Below are 8,636 nucleotides of genomic sequence, written 5' to 3'. Positions count from 1 at the left end.
TGGAGCGTGTCCAGAGAAGGGCAACGAGGCTGGTGAAGGGTCTGGAGCACAAGTCTTATGAGGAGCAGCTGTGGGAACTGGGGTTGTTTAGCCTGGAGAAAAGGAGGCTGAGGGGAGACCTCATTGCTCTCTACAACTCCCTGAAAGGAGGTTGTAGCGAGGTGGGTGTCGGTCTCTTCTCCCAAGTAACTGGCGAAAGGACGAGGGGAAATGGCCTCAAGTTGCGCCAGGGGAGGTTTAGATTGGACGTGAGGAAACATTTCTTTCCTGAAAGAGTGGTGAAACATTGGAACAGGCTGCCCAGGGAAGTGGTTGAGTCACCATCCCTGGAAGTATTTAAAAGATGTAGATGAGGCGCTTAGGGACATGGTTTAGTGGGCATGGTGGTGTTGGGTTGACGGTTGGACTCGATGATCTTAGAGGTCTAGAGGAACCCTAATGATTCTACGATTCTACGATTCTACGATTCTTTTTGTTTTTAAGCACAACTTTTTCTATATGTTATAGGCAACATAGCAAGAAGGACATTGTAATGGCTTTCATCATTCAGAAGAATAAAACATACAATTTAACAATACGTAATATATGTTTCTCACAATCAACTGCACAAGAATTTCACCATGAAGTACGAAAACTACTCAATCGATTGCAATTTTGCAATAAAAAAAAACCCTCCCTGAAAAATGCTGGGAAGAGTATCCTAAAACATTATTTTAACAAACAGAATCTTGGTGTCACATAGCTCCAAAGTGCTGCAGCTACAACAGAGTTACCCAGTAATTAGGTCACTGTTGAACCAGATACAAGAAAGATGATAAAAATTGAATTCTGTCTCATAGTCCTGCTATTGCCCACTGAAAAAGCCATTTTTGCACAGAATCACAGCAATGATAATGAGGCCAGACCCTTTAATCTTCAAATTATATTACAAAATCAAGGAAGCTTTACTGCTCTATTTTAAACATGGGAAAAATGACAAGTGCACCCACTAAACGTCACTGTTAATTACAGAATCAAGAGCCACGTGAATTAGGACCAGACTCTGGTGACACAAATTTGTTCTAGTACAACTGACTATTTGAGCTAGGGAGTAAGGACTAAGCTGGGGGTGAAGTTTATGGCTTTCTGGTTTTCAGTCCAGTACTCCATGTCCAAGACGACACTCAAAGACAAATATGTCTAGGCAAGCAGCAGATTAGCATAGTAGGCTTTGAGATACTACATTGGTTCCAGAGACGGCATGACTTCGTGATCCAGCCTTATTTTGAATTTTCTTTTCTTACTTTGTATGTACTTTTAAGCCTACATAATAGTTGTAGATAAGCCAAGGCTCCATGTATGCACATTGGGAAGACGTCTGCAGCCTTACTCAACAGGATACAAAATCTATCATTCAGGACTAGCTGTACACAGTGATACATTGCTATTTCCTTTATCATACTTTGAAAACCACCATTTCAGTCCCTCATGTAAATGTATTTTGATTCTCATTTATCAAACAGCAGCAATGTCCCCTTCTGCTAAACTGCCTGATGTGCAGTGGATATCAGCTTTCCCCACAGCATACTGAACTAAGTGGGCATACTCTAAAAGACTTGATCACAAGGAGGATAAAGTGTTTACCTCCGACATTATCTAGATAAGACTGGTTTACATTACAATACCATTAGCACTTTGAGCTATAGTAAATGGATAATTTTGCTTATACAGTTTGTTTTCCCCTTAACATTTCTATGGACAAGACCTGAAACAAAAAGATTAATTGGAATAGAAATGATAGGATGCTGAGTAACAAAAAAAATTATCTAATTTTAAAGCAGATGTAATTTCAAAGATTTCAGGATACAGGTGTAAGTCTTATGTCAGTCTTTCTGAAGAAAGAAAGGTAATACTGTGCTTTTAATGGTCAATACAAAGTATCTTGAAATCATTTTCATTAGCACAATACTAAGCTGCTATCAATACATTTTGTCAATACACATCTCTCTCATATTCAATCTTTCAGTCTTAAAGGCATTTAGATGATTTCCTCCAATAAAACAATTTCATTTAAAGGATTTTATCCACATTTCACAGTCTGCTCATGACCTACTTCTTTGTATTTGAACTAAAACTAATCATATTTCCCATGCACTTTACAGAATAATAAGATCAGGAACAGCATATTGGAGAAAATGGAAAAATACCACAGAAGATGCTTCCACACTGCTTCAAACAGCCATGAAACAACCCCAGCCACAAGTCTGAAATACTGAGTTTCTGCTTTGCAGGCATTCATAGCTACCCTGTACACCTACCCAAGGGCACGTCTACCCCAAACACTGTAACAGCGATGCCTGAGCTGATGTATTAACATAATGCAGCAGACTGCACTCCAAAGAAACCAGCTTGAGTTTTGAAAAACTGCACAGCTTAATTAACACAGAACCATGCCTAAGCAAATAAGCCCGGCAGCCACAGGAGAGTGGAAAACACTTTGTAAATATCATTACTTGTAATCAAAATGAAGAAGGTAGAGCCTTGTTAGCCTTGTGCAGTCCCGCACCGCGTTATCGGCACTCCTCCCAAGCCCGGCTTTTCACTCCTGGCTCTGTCAGTCCCCAGCAGCACCAGCCCCAACTCTGTCCTAGCTTCCCGTGCCCAGCATCAACAATCCCGAAGAGACTTAGCACGGCTTACTAACTTGACATCATCTCAGTAACCTTCTGTGAGACCCAGGCCAGATTTTTAATGGTACTTAAAATCAATGAGATCGATGCACTTTGGAAAGTCTCAGTAGACAATTATCAGCATTCTTAATCAAGCTGAAAGGCCCAAAACAAAAAAAATCCGTAGATTCTGACATTCTTCCATTTTCCAAAGGGCTTGGTAGTCAGAAAAATTAATCCTGGGGTTGCAGTCTATTAAAGAAAAAGACAATTTAAGACTAAAATGTTTCAAGGTATGAAACAGCATTTCCCAGTAGGGTATACTGTAACAGCAGTTTCACTGTTAAGTATTTAAGTACAATAAATTATGCAAGTTTGCTAGGAAAAGTAGAAAAGAAGTGAGAAATGTAGCTTACAACACAGGTTTTTTTTCAAAATAATTTCAGTGGGCAAGTCCAACTGAGCACCTTAGTTTCAGCAGTATCAATACAGACCAGAGAGATATAAATGCCACTAAAGATCTGTCACTTTCAACATTTTCTGGGATCTCCTTATTAGCTGATTTATGAAATACTGGCTTTTTTTAAGCATGCCTTTGTTTCTTTAAAGCATACACAACAGTAAGCATGAAACTTCAGATATAGCCTTTGTCAAGTTGATCAGAAAGAAAATGTCCAGTTTGTTGGTGGTTAGTACCATACCCGGTTTTCACTGACGATTTGAAAGGCTATTTGTATAATATTTGTATACTATGTATGTGCTGAACCCCTTTTGAAAGGCTGTCCAAACTTTAGGCCTTTTATTATCTTTAAAAAGAACTATCAAACATTTAATCATCATTGCTTACATTTTCAAGGCCAAAATGCAGGGATTGTAGGTTCTTTAAAATTGTTCACTCATGAAAAGTCAGACTACTAGCTTTTTAGCACTATTGTGACTCAAACTACTGTGCATTACCACAGTGGACTGAATGATTTATTAATACCCCAGGCTGTCTTTTCCTGTCCTGTATCTAGCCACAACAGAATCTATACTGGATCACAAATCATAGTGACCTATGACCAAAACCCAAGGGCAAACCTGCCACTTTTAAAGATACATAAATGATTAATAAATGAAAAAGGAAAGAAATGCATGCATTATTTGCTATACTAAATCATCTTTCTAAAGAGTGTTCTATTTCAGGTTGCGACAAGTAAAATCACAGAGGAATACAAAAATGTTAGTCTGATATTTCTGCAAATGCAATACCGAATGACAGCCCACAGACCAGCAAATTCAGCATCACCACTCATGTTCCCATTTTCACTATGCCAAAAGAACAAGTCCTTCACTCTCCTTCATAAATGCCTTCTGCTAAGCAAAAATTTTAACAACAAAAATAACAATTTGTTTAACAAGAAATTAAGTATTTAACGAGGTAAAAAAATTATTGTCTTAAATTGGGTAAGTCACCTTCTGGCAATGCAAAAAATAAAATGCTCTCCATCTCTGTATTTCTTTTAGCAGTAATTTAATTTCATTTAATTTAATTTCCTGAGTCAGGAAATTAAACTGATGTGCTGTATCTAAGAATCAAGGAACACCTCTTGCCATTTCAGAACTGTACAGATGAGACAACTACGCTGCTGGAAGAAGTTATACCAAGAGCAAGTGTTCTTCATCTCACTGTGTGTCATTTCTCAGCAGACTGTACAGTACTAGTATAAAATAGTACATTCAAACCATTTTAAAAATTTGATAGTGTTCACAATTATTTGTAAATTATTTCCTCCTTTGCTACAGTTAATACACGCAGAAAATTCAAACAAAACAACACAGAGCTACATTAATAGGTTTTTATACTGTGGTACGCTATGAGGATGCCTACAAAGCCATACTATTTTTATAAAAAAAGCTTGAGCTTTTGGTTCAAATTGGCAAGTTCAAATGTTTCAAAACCACACAGTTTCCATTAACACATGATTGGTACAAAAAAAAGGAACAGCTTCCATTTTTAATCAGTTCTGTTTGGATGATAACTGACCAACAGCCTTTACCACCACTGCGACTGAGAACATGGCACCTGCTGGGCTACCTCCGATTACAGTTTTCTCCAAACTCAGCACAGGCTGCCTTTGGCAATAAATTGTACAGCTCACACCCTACCGCTCACAGGCAGGGACTGCGGGGAGGAGCAGTTACACACAACAGAAAATGCACGAGCTGTCGCTCCACTAACCAGTGCAGGAACATCATATTAATCAAAAGATCAGCAACAAGGCAAGACAAGGATCCAGATGGTAACTCTGCAAAATTTCCAAAATGCATTACCTGTTTACAGGGTGATACTGCAATATTATACTCAGACACACAATTAAGGGAAGACGGGTATATAATTCTGCCCTTGTTTCGGCTGGGATAGAGTTAATTTTCTTCCCAGTAGCTGGTACAGTGCTGTGTTTTGGATTTACCATGAGAACAATATTGATAACACACCGATGTTTTAGTTGTTGCTGAGCAGTGCTTACGCTAGTCAAGGACTTTCCAGCTTCCCATGCCCTGCCAGCGAGAAGGCTGGAGGTGCACAAGAAGCCGGGAGGGGGCACAGCCAGGACAGCTGACCCAAACTGGCCAGAGGGACATTCCATACCATGGGACGTCACGCTCAGTACATAAACTGGGGAAAGCTGGCCGGTGCGCAGCGATTGCTGCTTGGGGACTGGCTGGGCATCAGTTGCCAGGTGGTGAGCAATTGCATCATGCATCACCTGCTTCGTATATTATTTTATTATTATTGTTGTTGTTATTATTATTATTATTCCTATTTTATTTTATTTCAATTATTAAACTGTTCTTATCTCTCCCCATCCCACAGGCAGGGAGAGAGAGAGTGAGCGAGCGGCTGGGTGGTGCTCAGTTGCCGGCTGAGGTTAAACCACGACAAATTCTATGCCAAGATATGTAAAAAAAAAAAAAAAAAAAAAGAAGTATTTCAGGGAAAATTCTTCTTTTCTCTGAAAGCAGAAAGATACACATGCAGAACAGTGGATTTGTACTTGCCAGTCCTCTTCTTTCTTCTGCACTATCCCCAGCCCTTCTATTCTGGGAAAAAAACAACAAAAAAATCAATTTGATCACACTGTGTGCCCTCACCAATCAAGTTCTAAGAGATTAAGGCTGTCAAAAACCTTTGTTTTCTAAAAGAGCATCACCACCTCTCCGTATTAATTAACGTCACCCCCAACTGTAATCCCGAAACAGTAAATGTAGGTAAGAAAAGCAGAAAAATTTGAGTGATGTGGCACAGGCGGAAACAGGTAGAAGAAATGCAAATATAAATCACTAACAACCTACTCTCAATCCCCTATAACTTTCTAGAGGGTCACTGAAGGGAAGATGATAAGAAGAAAAAGAAGGGGGAAATCCCTACCCAGCCATATAATTTCAGGAGCCTCTTTCCCCAAGACAGCTTGGCAGGTGGGATGCATCCCACTCCTCATCGCATGAAGGATGTTGGCCTTTGCAGAGCCCTGTGACCACCCAGGAAGAATTAGTCACTGTAAGGTTCTGCCTCCTCTAAAATTTTGCCTGGTAATGCCGGTCAGCTCGGAAACACTCTCTGCAAAGCTGCTATGACTTCTTCAGCAATTGGCATGTGTTTACTCCTGAGCACATCACACCACCTCATCAGCTCCACCTGAAGCTGCATCCTCTTCGAGCATAGCTCTCTTTCAGAAGCATCTTCCTGTTTCTCAAAAGTGTTTCTTCAGTTAATCCTACCTACTTCAGAGAGACAAGGTCACGCTCGCCTTTTGCAGCCATGACTTCCCAAGGCAGTGATAATCCACCAGAAAAAGATGGTTCTGATTTCAAAGGACTCAAGTTTCAAAGTGCTAGCTTAAGTCTGCAAAATTCAGTCCCAGATGGGATACAATCAACCTGAACCAAATTACGAAGCTAAACTGGAAATCCATCCCCCCACCCCCAAATGAAAAGGAGAAAAGAGACTGTACAGGAAAGCACACGCAAATGAAATAGCCTCTCAACTGAGATCTGTTTCCTGATGTTTTCTATGCTTCTCTCCGCAAAGTAGTGCAAGAGGATCATTTCACTCTGTGCATTTGTGACTGATAATTTAAAGATCATCACGATGATGGCAGGAGGTCCTGCTGGAGACCTCAGGCTCAGCTAGCAATTACTGGGCTTTTTTGTAGATGTTAAGAAAGTCATCTACTGCCACTACCACCCTTTGCACCGCTTCAACACAGCACAGAAATGTAGTGACACACTCTTCTGCAAAATGTAGATAAAAGACAAATAGTTTTCAAAATAACCATAGTCATATGTTGTAATTACTTAACCACTGATATCTTGGGTGGGATGTTCAGAAAAATAATTTTCAAAAGAAAAAAAGTCCTCTGTTTCCATTCGCTCAGTGGAAATGGATGAAGTTTCAGTGCTGAGAAACGATGCCCTTACAACCAAACACGTCTCAAAAATTTCGCTTTGAACGAGAACGCTGAAATTTCATTCACCCCTCTGAAAATCTGATCTCGTGTGTGTAAGCTTGTCTCTTTAAATTTGTTCTAGCTCACCTAAGGCTAGTGCAAGCTTACGTGTTGCAGTTAAATAAATCGCTTAAAATATACTATGAAAATAGTACTTTCTCTTAAATTTAAATAAAAATCGAATATGTAATTTTATGGCACTCTTCCCACATTTACACTGACTAGCCATTCTGTCAGGTAACTTCATTAGTCTGTGAGATTGCTCTAATTGTGCTTTTCTGAACTATTTGTGTTAATGACTAATAAAATACTAAAAACGGTGCTATGACACTGGCCTTAGTACTTGCTTGACTTCCCACAACCAATATCAATAAAGTTTCAAAAAGAAATCAAAGCAAAAACTAGACACTGACATTCCACCTTTTAATTCAAATAAAATACCAAGTATTCACCTTATTTACTTAATCAGAAAAGACTGAAGTAATTAATATAATAAACATAATATAATATAGCATGAAAACATGGTGGTTTTCTGACTATTGAGAAATTTTGCTACCTGACAAATATGTCTTTATATTCAGGATATTTAACATGGGTCCAGCACAAGTGGGAAGACAGAGCTGCACACACTTTGCACCTGTAGATCAGGTTCCCAAATGCCTCCACACTAAAGAGTTGACACCAATAAATAGTAGCTGTTTTAGAAAAAGAAACAGATTTCTCCTCCTAAACAGTTTTCCCAATTTATATACATATACATATGACATCATTCTGATGAAAATCATTACGTGTATAAAAGGCCAAGCTTCTCCTGCACTAAAAGGGCTGAAAAACGGAAGTGGAACCTTTATATGGAAGAATTCACTCACATACTGAATTGAAGCATCTCTTCTGTACTCTCCTCATTTTCTTACTTTACACAAATGAATACACACTTCAGACAAGCTACAATATATGGCCACCCTGGAGGACCACACACAATTCAAGACAACACAAAACACCAATAGCTGGTGTGTCCACAATAAAAAACACCTTTTCCTTTGTTTTTTGCAATCTCCCTTCTAGTATCTCCCCGAGAACAGCACGTTGCGGGCAAAGGAGTTTCAGTCCCTTGCTCTGCTGGGGAACAGGTCACAGGTCCTATTAACTTGAAATTGCCTGTTTTCTGTTTCAGACACTGACGTACAGGACCTAGTCCAGTGTCGTGCTGCCAAAACGTTCAAGGAGCAGAAGAACACCACATAAGAGAAGAAGCTGAGAGAGCTGGGTTTCGTCAGGCTCGAGAAGAGAAGGATGAGGGGAAAACACATGCAGAAAATACACCTAAGTGCTGTCATTCACAGTCCTTATCCTGACTAGAAATGTAAGCTTAACATATGACTTCTGCATAAACTCTATCAATGACTTTAAATCTCAATCCTGCAATAACTATTTTTATATTTATAATTTTTGCAAGTCTTAAGATTTGCGTAAAACTTCCAAAAGTGCTGACCTAATT

Source organism: Pygoscelis adeliae, unplaced genomic scaffold (genome assembly GCF_000699105.1).
Source record: "Pygoscelis adeliae isolate BGI_AS28 unplaced genomic scaffold, ASM69910v1 Scaffold155, whole genome shotgun sequence".
NCBI classification, from domain to species: domain Eukaryota; kingdom Metazoa; phylum Chordata; class Aves; order Sphenisciformes; family Spheniscidae; genus Pygoscelis; species Pygoscelis adeliae.
Note: the sequence above shows the minus strand (reverse complement) of the source record.